Below are 13,657 nucleotides of genomic sequence, written 5' to 3' on the forward strand. Positions count from 1 at the left end.
TCCTTCTGTTTGTGTCCCCATAATCACCACTTCCCTTCCCCTACCCCTGAGAAATGATGGAGAAGGGCAAGTGATAAAGAAGCAGAGGCTGGACAAGCAAGGCTTTCATTAGGCACTGGAGGTATAGAGACCTCCAGGGAGCACATGGGAAACCCCTACACACACTTTGGCACAGGACACAGGCACCTAATTAAATACTGACATAGAGATTCATTCTCTGGGAGAGCACTTTTTCACAGTTGGATCTCAGAGTTGAACATTAACCAGAGATATTTTTAGAATGGTGATGTACAACAAATGGAACTTTTCTTGTCTAAAAAAATGTTATTCTACATTGTAATATTAATATTTATTATGTGTTATGAGCAGAAGTTTCTGCTTTTTGTGATGGCTGAATAGCAAAAATATCCCACTGAAAACAACTAAAAACAGTAACTGAAGGGGATTCTGAATTTATCTCTGACACATAAAAAACATGGCAGTTTTTATTCCTGTCTTTAAAACAAGAAAAAGTTATGACAGTGACATTCAAAGAACCCCAGCCCACCAAATTCCCCTTTCCTCCCCCACTTCATACCCTACACTACTCAACTCCAGCATAACATCTCTGGTTACATCAAAAAGAATTGCAGAGACTTTCCCAAGAGGATCTCCAGGGAAGTGCAGTCAAGAAGCACAAAAAGAAGGATGAGAGAAGAATTTGATATCTCTGATACTCATGGCAAGAAAACCTTAGATAGACAACTTATAGCCATATTGACAAAAACATTCATTCTATGAGTCTATTTCCCTCAGATATGATACAATGTGTTTGACTTCAAACAAAAAACTATAAAACATACTAAAAGGCAAGAAAAAACGTAGTCTGAAAAGACAAGCATCAGATGCAAACTCGGATATAACAGTAATTATGGGGAGAGAGCATATAAGGAGACTAAATGGTAATGGGAAAATGCAATAAAGATTAAATATAAATAAATAAACAAGGTTTAATTTTTTGCATTTTTATAAAAAACAATAATTATGGGATCATTAGACATGGAATTTAAGTAACTATTTATAATAACATAAGAGCTCAATGGGAAATGTCAAAACATGTAGAACAAATGGATAATATAAGTAGAGTGGTTGAAATTCAAAGTAAACCCCCCCAAAATGCTATACATCAAAAATACCATAAGAGAAATGAAGAATACTTTCGCTGGGCTCATGAGTACTTTTGACACAGCCAAGGGAAAAAAATCAGTGATCTTGGAGATGAGACTATAAGAACCCCCCAAACTGCAAAGAGAAAAATAAATAAATAAGGAAAAACACAACATCCAAACACTAAGGGAAATTTCAAAATGTATAACATATATAACTGGCATAGCAGGAGAAAAGATAGAACAAATGGAATAGAAGACATTTGTGAAATAATAACAACCATGATTTTTCTAATGTCAATGACAGACACCAAACCACAGATTCAAGTAGCTCAGACATGAGTGTTTCATATTCAAACTACAGCAAAGCAAAGACAAAGAAAATCTTGAAAGAAGCCTGAGGGGAAAACACCTCACCTACAGAACAACTATCACAGCAGACATCTCATTGGTATCGCTGGAGAAAGAATGAAATACTACCTGGATGAAATATTTAAATTATTTAAAGAAAAAAACCCCACCAACCTAGAATTCTATAACCAGTGAAATTACCCTTTAACAGTGAGGGAATAATAAAGACTTTCTCAGACAAATGAAGCATGAGAGAATTTGTCAATAAATGATCAAAGAAATTCAAGAACCAGTAAAGGAAGTTTTTTTCCAAGAGAAGAAAACTAATATAGGCCAGAGGCTTGAATCTACAGAAAGGAACAAGTAACAGGAAAATGTATTGAGTGATTACAGTGTATGGACGAGTAAACTGAATGGCAGAAGTGTCACAGGCATAGGAGATGATTGGGGATTCTCTGTCATGAGGTACTCGTGCTACACATGCAGTGTGACAGTGTTGCTTGTGGGTGGGCTTAGGCTAGCATAAAATAGATATTGTAAACTTTAGAAAAACCACTAAATTCCTTCAAAGAAGTTTAACTGACACAATAAAAACATAAATCTGAATCATACAAAATCCTCAGTTAAAACCCAGAGACAGAAATAGAATCTTTTGTCAGTGGATAGAAACAGTGACAAAGCTGGATGGTCCTATTCAAACAACTGATTAGACCGATAATCACCTTAATAGGGTGGAAAATATGAAGCCAAAGTCTGAAAGGAGAAATAGACAAATGCACTTTTATAGTTGAAGACTTCAGCAAACTCCCTCAATAGGTGGTAGACCAAGGAAGCAGAAAATCAGTAAGAATGGCATTGAAATTTCACATTTAGTAAATTCAAGATATTTTACCTAAGAGAAAAAGAGGCTCTGAGGTCCTGCAGCTGAAGGAGGGGTTATTAAGAGTGGAAGCAACTGAGCCTCCTCCTCATTCCAAGTCTGGGAACCTATGGGCGTTTGCACCTGGTAGGTGGGCGTGCCAGAAATTAAGCTGTTCTTAATAGCTGTCAGCAAAGATTGGAGACACATGAGCTTATCCTGGAGCTCTTGCTCTCAAACTTCAATGAACAAATGAATCACTGAACATACTTGACCCTAATGCCAGAAAATCTTCCCAATTTCATATGCCTGGGGATGGATTCCCAACATCTGCCAAGTTAATAAGCACCCCAAGGGAGATCCAAGTACAGGTGCTGAAAACACGAGACTAGAAGATTACAGGGTGCATTCGAATCTGGGAAAGCCCTGTGCCTCTGTTTGAGGCTGGGTCCTCAGTCACCAGACCCACCCCAAGGACTCCACTGTGCCCTTAGAGCACTGGTGCCGCAGGAGCATTGCAGGGCAGCCACCAGCCAGGCCAAGGCCCCATCACCACAAACACCTCCCCACAGCATGTGCCTATCCGGTCTATTTCTGTACTTCAATAAAAAAATACCTGGTAGGAGCCCAGATTACAGTCTCCCTTAACACAGCTCACTATAAGTTGTGAAGGTAGATTTCAGGCTGCTTTTCAGCCATACATGCTTCTCACAAAACAAAGGAAGCTGAGGCCATGAGTGAGACACAATTGGCAGGTTCCCCCAGGGAGACCAGGGGCAAAGTGGGGGCTGTTTCAGGTCAGTGATCACTCCATTCCATAAATTGATTCCAAACGACAATTCATTAAGTCACTTAGAATTTAAGCCATGCTAAAGTCATCTTCTATCAATAACCAGATACATTTTATTATGTTTTTCCTTCTAGCAGAGAGGTAAACAATCCTACCTGTTTTAGCTATTTATAGAAAACACGCAGAGTCTTCCCGAGAGTATGAGTTAAGTGTAAGAAATGTTTTTCATAGTTCCAGGTCATAATTATCCTCAGAAAAATGGAAGTAAGTTATGTAAAATCAGGAACATTTAAACACTTGGGATAGTCGTCTGATTAAATTGCCCAATAAATACAATTCATGTTAAAGAAATGCACAGTCAAAACCTCAAGGTGGAAAAACCTCATGGTTTGAACTTTACATCAATGAGAAGAGCGTACTTTACTGCTACAGTAAGTGAGCTATGACTTGCAGCCCGGTGTTGTAACAAGGTGTTCCACTGCACACAGGAGCACCACCAGAACAGTGGGGCACAGTGGGGCACAGGGGGGACAGTGTTGTCCTGTCTTCTTTGGGGGGCCCTGAGTCTGGGCTGCAGCCTTCACAATGTGCTTCTCAGTTCTGTCGATTTGCTTTGTTTTGCCTTTAGTGGGTCGGGGTGGCCGGGAAGCCAAAGTTGAGTGTTTCCCTTCCCCCCTAAGTCAGGCTCTGGTTCACTAGTTTCTCCCGAGGGCAGGCCTTATTCAGGAGAACAAACACTCTGGCGTATTTCAAAATGATTTATTTTCCATTCTTGGATCCAGAAGCTGGAGATGTTTCTCTGAACTCCTCTGTGGGGACCTGGTGGAGCTCCTGGAGGTATGGGCTCACAGAAGTGTGGGCACCTCCACGACTGGACACTGAACTGTCCACACTGAGTCTCCAGCGCTTTCTCAGCCACAGCTCTGGTCCCCTTTCTGCAGGTCCCTGAGGGGAGGGGGGTCTCCCTTCCTGGGTGTCAGCCTCAGCAAGTTGCCTGTATGTCCACCTGCCTGGCTCTCTAGTTCTGAGGCAGCAGTTTAGCCTCCGACTTCATTACTCTGACTGATCTAAGAAGAATTGTTAACTTTCATTTTTTTTAAGCTTTTTTCTTACTGTAGGGATAGGAGGAAGGACTTCCAAGATCCTTGCCTGCCGGGCTGGAAATTATAAGTCTGACTCTTGCTAACTTCCAGGTAAATGAGTGAGGCATCAGTGGGCTTGATAAAGAAGACATGATTGTCACTCAGGGTGTGGTGGGCAGCCTAAACTTTTCCCATTGGGGGTGGTTGCAGGGCAGAGAAAGGTGGACCCATCAGTGTCGGGGGATGGCCTCCCTGAGGTGGAAGCAACTGACAAGGGTGCTCAACTCCAAAATGTGTATCTTGGAGAGGTGGGGCTTGGGCACCAGAACTCTTGGTCAGTCATCTCTAAGACCCTGGATTGAGCACAGAACCAAGGGTCTCAGTGGCCTAATACTGCTGAGAGGCATGGCTCCAGTTCGTTAGAGTCTCTGTGCTCTCTGGCTTTCTAATCAGTCCTGAGCCCTAGCCTAGATCTAGAGAGCAAATGCCTTTCTCTTTTCTTAAATCATTCAGTCAGTTGCGATGTTTGCAATGACAAACCCAGCACCTCGTGGCCAGGGGCCCTTCTACCTCTCTCAGTATTCAAAAGGTAAAGGACGACAACTCCCTGGCACAGCCAGAGAAGTGTCAGCGGAGGCCTTGTCATCCAGCACAGGCCTGAGTGGAGTGTGGATACCACCAGGTTCTCACCAGAGCAGCACACCAAGAAGACACATGTCTGTGCCTTTCGGGAACACACACATACTGGAAACTGAGGACTCGTCCACCAGGGAGGTGCGCAGCTGCAGCCTCCTGCCCGAGACTTGCCAGTGCCCGGCCGACCACCACTGAACGCTGAAGGCAAGAGGAAGACCGATGGAATGAGAACTGAGAATTTGTAGAAAAGCCTTGAAGTCTGCGTGTGGTGGTCACATGGCAGACACTTAGATACTGGAGATGATTTGGGTAAATTTTAATTATTATTAATTTGACATCATTCTGCCAAGGACATTTGGTACACCTGCTTTATACAGAACAAAGGACTGATTTCTTCTCTGTGTGGTGATAGAAAATAAAGATTAAACTGGAGAAATCTACTTAAAAGCAACGACAACCTGGACCTCGGGGATACACAGGCGTTCCCTCTCAGAATACCACGCCCCCGCACTCCTGCCGCCCCTGTATTTAGCCCAGCACAGCTCCCTTCACTGCTCTGTTGCCTGTGCACCATATGTTCATTAAGGGTCTAATTACACTCTGTTCTACTAATCAATGATTAAGAACACAGCAACAACATGAAAATAACTAAGCCAAAAAAAAAGAGAAAAAAGAAACACGTCAGCTAGCTGTTCCTTGAATTTTTTCAAGTCTATGTTTCTGCCTTGCTTTTAATTCGTACTTCAATTCTGGGAACCCTTGTGCATTTCATAAACACTGATATTAACCGGGCATGTTTTAAATCATGAACTAACAGGGAAAACTTCATAATGATCTGCAACTACATCTTTAGTTTCTACTGGGTTCCTGAAACAGGGATGATAAGCACACATAAGCCCCTTGCCCTCAGGTGTAAAATACCAAGAAGATAACAGGGCCCACCTGCCATGGTCATCTCGCTCCAGCCCAGCATGAAGCCCTGTTCATGGCCTGGGTATTACAGGACTGGGAAACCTGGACTTGCAAATCGGCTACTCACCTGGGCTATTAGGGGCCCAGCCGTGGACAGAGACTCACTCCTCATTCACCCTCAAAGCCTTACCCACATCACCCACATGGCCCAGTGGTCGTACCAAAGGGACATCCAAATTTCATGGTTGTCAGTCACCAACTACTTTACACTGTGTTCTGTTTCATTCTTGTTTTTAACTCTGGAGACCCTCAACATGCTCAATGACCCCTACATAAGCCAGCCCCTGATATATTTATTTTAATTCAACTTAAAAGGATGAGTATTTAATGTTCATTTGATATTTGTATGACTTCTCACACCCTAAGATCCATCTGTAAGACATGCTGCTGGGTTGCCTCTATAGTCTGATCCCTAACTGCTTGTAAGCAATTGCATGATTGTTTGATCCAGGTATGAGGAAGCCACATACAGTATGACGGAAAATGGCAAATGGTAACATTAGTCACCTCTAGAATGACAACTCACTAGTGATATCTTGAGTTATTTCTTTCTATTTTTCAAGTTGTCCTTAATGAGTTACTTCAGATTTACATTATAACAGCATTTTCACCACAGATAGGAATTTTTCTTTTGAAAACACCCATTCTTGCACATGATGTAAGCATTTCCCTGGCCAGTATGACTTTGAATCTGGTTTTATGTGCCAAGAAATTTCAAAGACTTTCCTGAAGATTGTTGCCTTGGAAAACGTATCCTGGAAATGCTGTTGGTGCCAAGTGTACAGACATAACTTCTCTCTGAGTCACCAGTTTCTTCTTAGCCAATAAGAGCACAGGGCTTAGTTGCTCTAATTGTGTTTTAACTTAGACTTTCTCTAATTTATTAGAATATGAAAGTATCAATGGCCCTTCCACTTTTTTCTTGTGACAACATTCTTTTGCAGAACCCAGTCTTAAAATAATCAGTAAGGGATACTTTTGTGTTTTCACTTTTGGCACCAGAATTAGAATGGCTCCTATGTATTTGGCCCCATTACTTGGCTCTTTCCCTGAGAATAGAGGGAGAACAGCATGATGGAGCCACCTGGCTTCCAAACACAGAGCAACAGTGAGTCTTGGTGGAAGCAGAAGATTTGTCACGGGAAAGACAGGGGACAATGGACCTCCAAAATCTTCAGAAGGAGAGGGGCCAGCCCTGGCCACATGATAGTAATCAGGGCAGGATAGAGAATCTCACAAGGTCTCACAAGAGTTGAAAAGTAACACATCCCAGTAAGTAAGAGAAAAATGCAATTTGGAAAGCCAAGCACATGGCTTCAGAAGTCAGGGACTCAGGACAACTTGGAGCCCAGTTGGCAGTGGAAGCTCCTCTGGACCAAGGGAAGCTACAGACAGACCTTATTTTAATGTGACAACAACAAAGGAGAGATTCTTGACATCAGAAGTTATTGATCTTCCCTGGCCTATACCCAACTACCCAAAAGACTTTTGTTGGCCCCTTCCAACCCATAAATTAAAAAAAAAAAAAAAAACAACTTAAGAATGGTGAAAGAAAAAAAACAAACATCATAAACAAACTCAAATGACAAATTGAGGAAACAATATTTCAAATTCCCAACAGAATCAAGGGCTAATGTCTCTTACCCATAAACAGCCTTATAAATCAGGAAGGAACAGATTGAAACCCTCATAGAAACATGGGAATAAGTCATACACTAGAGAAATACTAATGTTTCCTTTAAAAAAACATGCACTCTCTAGGAATTTGGTCATGTCTTTTAAGGCATGTGGAATAGCCAGCAGTTGAGAAAGTGTAGTTTTCCACAGATGAACTCCAAACTCCCTGAGCTGGCTGCATGGCGCCCCCTGAACATGGTGCCATCTGAGCAGCTTTGCCAGTGTTGCTAACACAGCCTGGTTTGGTGCTGGCCACACAAGTATCAGGGCAGGCCAGTGACTGGTGTCTCACTCTGCTCAACAAAGAACTCATTTCTCTTTTAACCTTTGAAACTCTTTTTTCACAATACTGGATAATAAATAATTATATAGCTAGACTATGCAGATTTTTTATCAATGTATTTTTTAACTTTTTGTTGTAAAATAAAACACAGACAGAGCAAACCCAACAAAACAAACATATTGTACATACAAAATACACATACAGGACACCCTGTAACCACCCAACCAGGTCAGGAAGCAGAAGCTCCTCTCATCACAGCACCTCGACCGCCAGGACTCCCCATCACCCTGGCTCTGGTAGACGGTATTTTGTCACAGAAGGGGAGATCCCTCCCCACTTTGGAATTGTTCGCCCCTCCTAATCCGTATTAACCTGTAGGTTCCCTCTCTAATTTCTTTTTCACTTTTTAGTTGGAATAAACTCAATGCCTAGATTCTTCTTCATACACATAGGTTGTGACCCGGTACACTTCTACGGTGTGATCATTAATTTCTTTGAGGAGTTTTCCAGATAATTTCTTGGTGCCCTACCACCCCTGAATGTCATCTATTATTTTTTTAATAATGTTAAGAACTCATGGATTTAAACATGGTGGATGAGTTGTCATTAATTACAATAGCTATCTTTTTGAAGTTCACATGGTTTTATCTTTGGATGGAGTGGGCAGGAGTTGGGGGTCCTGGGTGGGGGTGAGAGCTGAATCGATCCTTGGGTTTTTTGACATGAACAAGGGCCCTTGATGGTTCCTCTGTTATTTGCTGTGACAGTTTTTTATTCCTGGCTTTCATACATTTTCTGCTCCAATCCAGAAATCATACATTTCCCCTGAAACCCAGGTTTCTTTTAACAGGAAATGCTGCTCCAGAACCATGAACCCTGGAGCTAGGGGTGCTCCCTGCTGCTGGGTGGTCAGTGTTTCTAGGCACGTAGAGAGAACAGAATTGTGATATTTACATAGAAAGACAAAGTACCTCTGAAATTTATGTTGATATTCGCACCTCAGATTCAGAACTAAAGAAATATGTGCTTAGGCTCTTGACTATTGCGTTAGATTCTTGCACACTGAAAATCCTGCTGTTCAGAGACGGGGGCAAATCACATACTTAGAATATCTCTTAATGACTCATTTATTCTATCACACATGAAACACAAACAGCCTCAGGATGTCAGTAGTAATAACACACACATTGGCAGAATCACTGAGGAAAGTTTGGCTTGTTTTTGTGTGTGGTTATGCTATCTATGTCTCTAGTGTCTGAGCATGTCAGCATTAGGCACCCCTTTAACTCTAATTCAGTCTTATCTTCAGTCTTACCTGTTAATGTCTACCACCAATCCCTACAGCAAAGTTTGTTGGGGTTTTTTTCTCATCTTTTATTGTTTCTGTAGCAGATTTCTCAGAAAGGACTCATAGAACAATGTAATAGAATAACTAACAGTTTCTCTGGCCATGAAATCATTGGCTCATATGCTCTTGTTTTGAGGATATCAAACATGGTATCCCATTTTTTTCTGGCATAAAGTGTTGTTGATACATGTGATGAAAACAAATTTTCTTGCCCTTATAAACATCGGTAATTTTTATTACTTTAAAAAATTTTTCAATTATAGTTTATATTTAGTGTTTTTCTGTATTTGTTTCAGATGTACAGAAAAGGGGTTTAAAAATCATGTACTTTACAGAGTGGTTCTCCACCCTCCCACCCCCACACCCGTCACTGCTTCCAGTCCGCACCTGGCCCTACACATATCTGTTTTGATGCCATTGACTGTATTTCCAATACTGTAATCTACGCCTCTGTGGCTAGTCCATAACCACCAATTTGTACCAATCTGTACCAATGTAGTCTCTTTACCATTTTCACCCAGCCTCTCAACCCCACCCCCGATAACTCTCAGTCTCTTCTCTGTATCTATGACTCAGTTTCTATCTTCTTCACTTATTTTGTTTATCAGATTCCACATATAAGTGAAAACATATGGTATTTGTCTTTATCTGTCTGATTTATTTCACTTAGCACATAGGTCCATCCAAACTTACACAAAAGGTAAAAATTTCTTTTTTTTTTTTTGGCCAAGTTTCCATTCTGTAAATGTACCACAGCTTTTTTTATCCACTTGTCCGCTGATGCACGCTTGGGTTGATTCCAGTTCTTCGCTATTGTAAATAAATGTTGCAATAAACATAAGGGTGCAAATATTCTTTTAAATTGGTGTTTTGGGTTTGTTCGGATATATTCACAGCAGTGGAATTGTTGGGCCTTCAGGCAGTTTCATTTTTAATTTTTTGAGGAACCTCTCTACTGTTTTCCACAGTGGCTGCATCAGTCTGCATTCCCACCAACAGTGCACAAGGGTTCACTTTTCCCACATCCTCACCAACAATTGTTGTTTGTTGATTTATTGACGATCGCCATTCGGACAGGTGTGAAGTGGTAGCACATTGTGATTTTAAGTTCCTGATGATTAATGATATTGAACAACTTTTTGCCCGAACCTAAAAAGAGTTTCTTTCTCTGTTAAACTCAGGAATTTTGCTAAACCATGTCTGGATGTGAGCCACGTGGTTCCAAATTCTCAGACTCCTCCTTGGGTCAAGTTGTTGCCTTCTCTTAGTCTCAGGAATGTTTTCTAGAATTATAACATAGTATTTCTTATGCTCCCTCTCGCTTTGGTTTTATTTCCAGGAACACCTATTATGTATATGTTGAATTTTCTTTGCTTAACCTCAGTATTTGTCCATTTCAAAAGCTTTTATCTTTTAATATTTTTATTTGTAAACTTATCTCCTACCTTCTACTTTTTTGTTTATTTATCTTTATATTTCTTTTAGCTTATTATTCACTTGTTAGTCTTTTCTTCCAATTATCTCTGGACTCTCACCTCATTTTTGTGTTTTTCTATTTTGTCTTTTTGTTTTGGTTTGGTTTGGTTTGGTTTTGGTTTTTCTGTTTCATACCACTTCTTAGCGTTCTTTATTTTGTTTTGAATGAATATGTTGCAGGTTGATCTCTCTGCTTTCCTGTCATTATAGGGATGTTATTCTGTTCCTCCTTCTTTTCTGATTAAAGCTATGTTTGGGATTTGGCTTTGGTAGCTTTTATTGCTCATTTTTATGTGACTTTAGTTTTTTGAACAGGAAAAAGTAGCAAGGCTCAGGGTAGTTTGTCTTCCCTGCACGGAATTCCCTCTGCGATGTCTCCAGTGTGCAGAACTGCCTGCCACTTCCTGAAATCCCAGCTTAGCACCCCTTTCTCTGGTCCTGCCTTTCTCCACCTTCCTATTTCTACCCCGCCCAATTCTGAGTCTAATTAAAGCAGTTTCTCCTCAGAAGAGACCTCATCCTGCAAGGAAGACCAGAGGTGCCAGGCTTGACCAACTTTCAGCAAACCTCGGTCTCACCCACTCATGAGTGGGAATACCCCTCCAAGTGTTTTTCTGCTGCTCTCAGGGAGGCTGCAGGGTTTTCCAGGAGCACCTGGCAGATCCTGTATGTTCATTCCTTCCAAGCTCATCAGCCACTCCGTCGCCTTCTCTGCCTTCCTTCGCACAGAAGCTTTCACCCAGCAGGTCTTACTGGTTCACCCTCATCACATGTACTTTGGGTTCATGGGGTGCCTTGTCCCCTGGTTTTGTTGCAAAAAGTTGTTCATCAACTTTTATTTTATTTTTATTTTTTTATTTTGCTATCAACTTTTTATATTTTGCTAACTAGCTACTCTGCCTGCATAGATTGAGAAATTTAAAAGCTATTGTGTGCCCACCACACTGTCTCCTCAGGACTGTCTTACTCTTACTTTTAGTATTTTAAAAAGGGGGCAATAATTTAATTAATCCCTGAACCACCCTTGCAAAAACATTTTCCACAATGTAACAGAAGGCCTACAGGACTCTGCTCAGAAACTGTGAATGTGCCAGCTCACTGGAGGAACAGGTTCTGTTACTTTTAAGTCCCATTTAAAAGAAATTTCATACTAGGAAATTCAGACTCTCAAATCAGAAACAAGGAAATATAAAAGATGTTCCACCTAAAATCTGGTTTTTTTCCTGTTTCTTTTTTTTATACTAACACATATCTCCCAACCAGGATACTTCTCCTTGGCAAACAGAAATTTCAGCACTTTACTGAGGTCACAGATATGGTTCAAGGGCTCCCCACCCCACCAGCTCTCATGGGACAAGGTCCACCAGCAGAGTAAATATTTTTTCTTCAACTCCTGAAGGATACACGGCTGCTTTGCTGCATCGCCGCCACTATTTGCCTTTAGTCTCTGAGCAGTTTCCCATACATTAGAAAACGTCTCTTAGCATCATCAAAACTGAGATAAAGTGGATCTCAGGGAATTTGGTCTGTTCTCTTTTTCTGATTTCCTTGCAGATATTTTTATATTCTTGGATTGCATTGCTTTTTTAAATTACAAAATGATTACTTATGATGCATTTAATTTACAAATATTAGAAAATCTATAAAAAGATTTAAAAAATTAAAATCAACTACAATTATAGGATACCAAGGTTTATGTTATGCTTTCTTGTTTTATTTTTACATAACAATGAAATGATCATTTTAATCACAAATATGAATTTCAGGCAGTACCTTAAATCAGGGTCAACAAACCACTGCTGGGGCTGAATTCACCCAGCGTTTGTTTTGTAGAATCCCAAACTAAGAATGTTCTTTAAATGATAATACTTTGTGGCATGCCAAAATTAATGGCCATTCAAATGCCAGGGTCCCTTTAAGTTCATTGACAAAGTCCCCACCTTTGTTTACAGATTGCCTGTGGCTACTCTCAGCTACAAGGGCAGAGTTAACTGGGGGTTTTTATTTTTTTATTTAGATAATTTTATTGTCTTTCAATTACAGTTGTCTGTATTTTCTCCCCACCCCTCCCCGCCACCCCCTCCAAATCCACCTCCCTCCCTTGCTTCCACCTTCCCCCTTGGTTTTGTCCATGTGTCCTTTATAGTAGTTCCTAAAAACCCTTTTCCCCCACTGTCCCCTCCCCCCTCCCTTCTGGCTACTGTTAGATTGTTCTTAATTTCAATGACTCTTGTTATATACCCTAAGAGCCCTGAAACACCAGTCCAAAAGAACCTATGCACCCCAATGTTCATAGCAGCACAATTTACAATAGCCAAGTACTGGAAGCAACCTAAGTTCCTATCAGCAAATAAGTGGATCAAAAAAACTATGGTATATTTACACAATGGAATTCTACAAAGTAGAAAAAAGAAGGAGCTTATACCCTTTTCGACAGCATGGATGGGAAATGGAGAGCATTATGCTAAGTGAAATAAACCAGGTGGTGAGAGACAAATACCATATGATCTCACCTATAAGTGGAACATAATCAATAAAAGAGTTAACTGGTTTTGACAATACTCTGTAGCCTAAAAAGATACTTGCAATCTGGCCTTTTCCAGAAGTTTGCAGACTTGGGGCTTTGCATCCAGCTAGTTAATCCTCCCCGAAAATCTGGGAGGCAGTTACTGTTCCAATCCCCATTTCACATGCAGAAAGTGAGACTTTGAGATTAAGTAGCCTCCTCAAGTGTCCCAGTTAGGAAACCAGGTCCTCAAGACTGAGCCTGGGCAGAGTCACTCTGCAGCTTTCCTAATTATTTTCTAGGCATCAAATTTATACATTTAAGCTCTGGCTGGCATAGCTCAGTGGATTGAGTGCGGGCCTGTGAACCAGAGTATCGAGGTTCGATTCCCAGTCAGGGCATATGCCTGGGTTGCAGGCCAGTTCCCAGCAAGGGATGCATGAGAGGCAACCATACAATGATGTTTCTCTCCCACTCTTTATCCTTCTCTTCCCCTCTCTCAATAAATAAATAAAATATTAAAAAAACTTTA

This window comes from Artibeus jamaicensis, unplaced genomic scaffold (assembly GCF_021234435.1).
Source record: "Artibeus jamaicensis isolate MK-2021 breed Jamaican fruit bat unplaced genomic scaffold, CSHL_Jam_final scaffold_369, whole genome shotgun sequence".
Classification (NCBI taxonomy): Eukaryota; Metazoa; Chordata; class Mammalia; order Chiroptera; family Phyllostomidae; genus Artibeus; species Artibeus jamaicensis.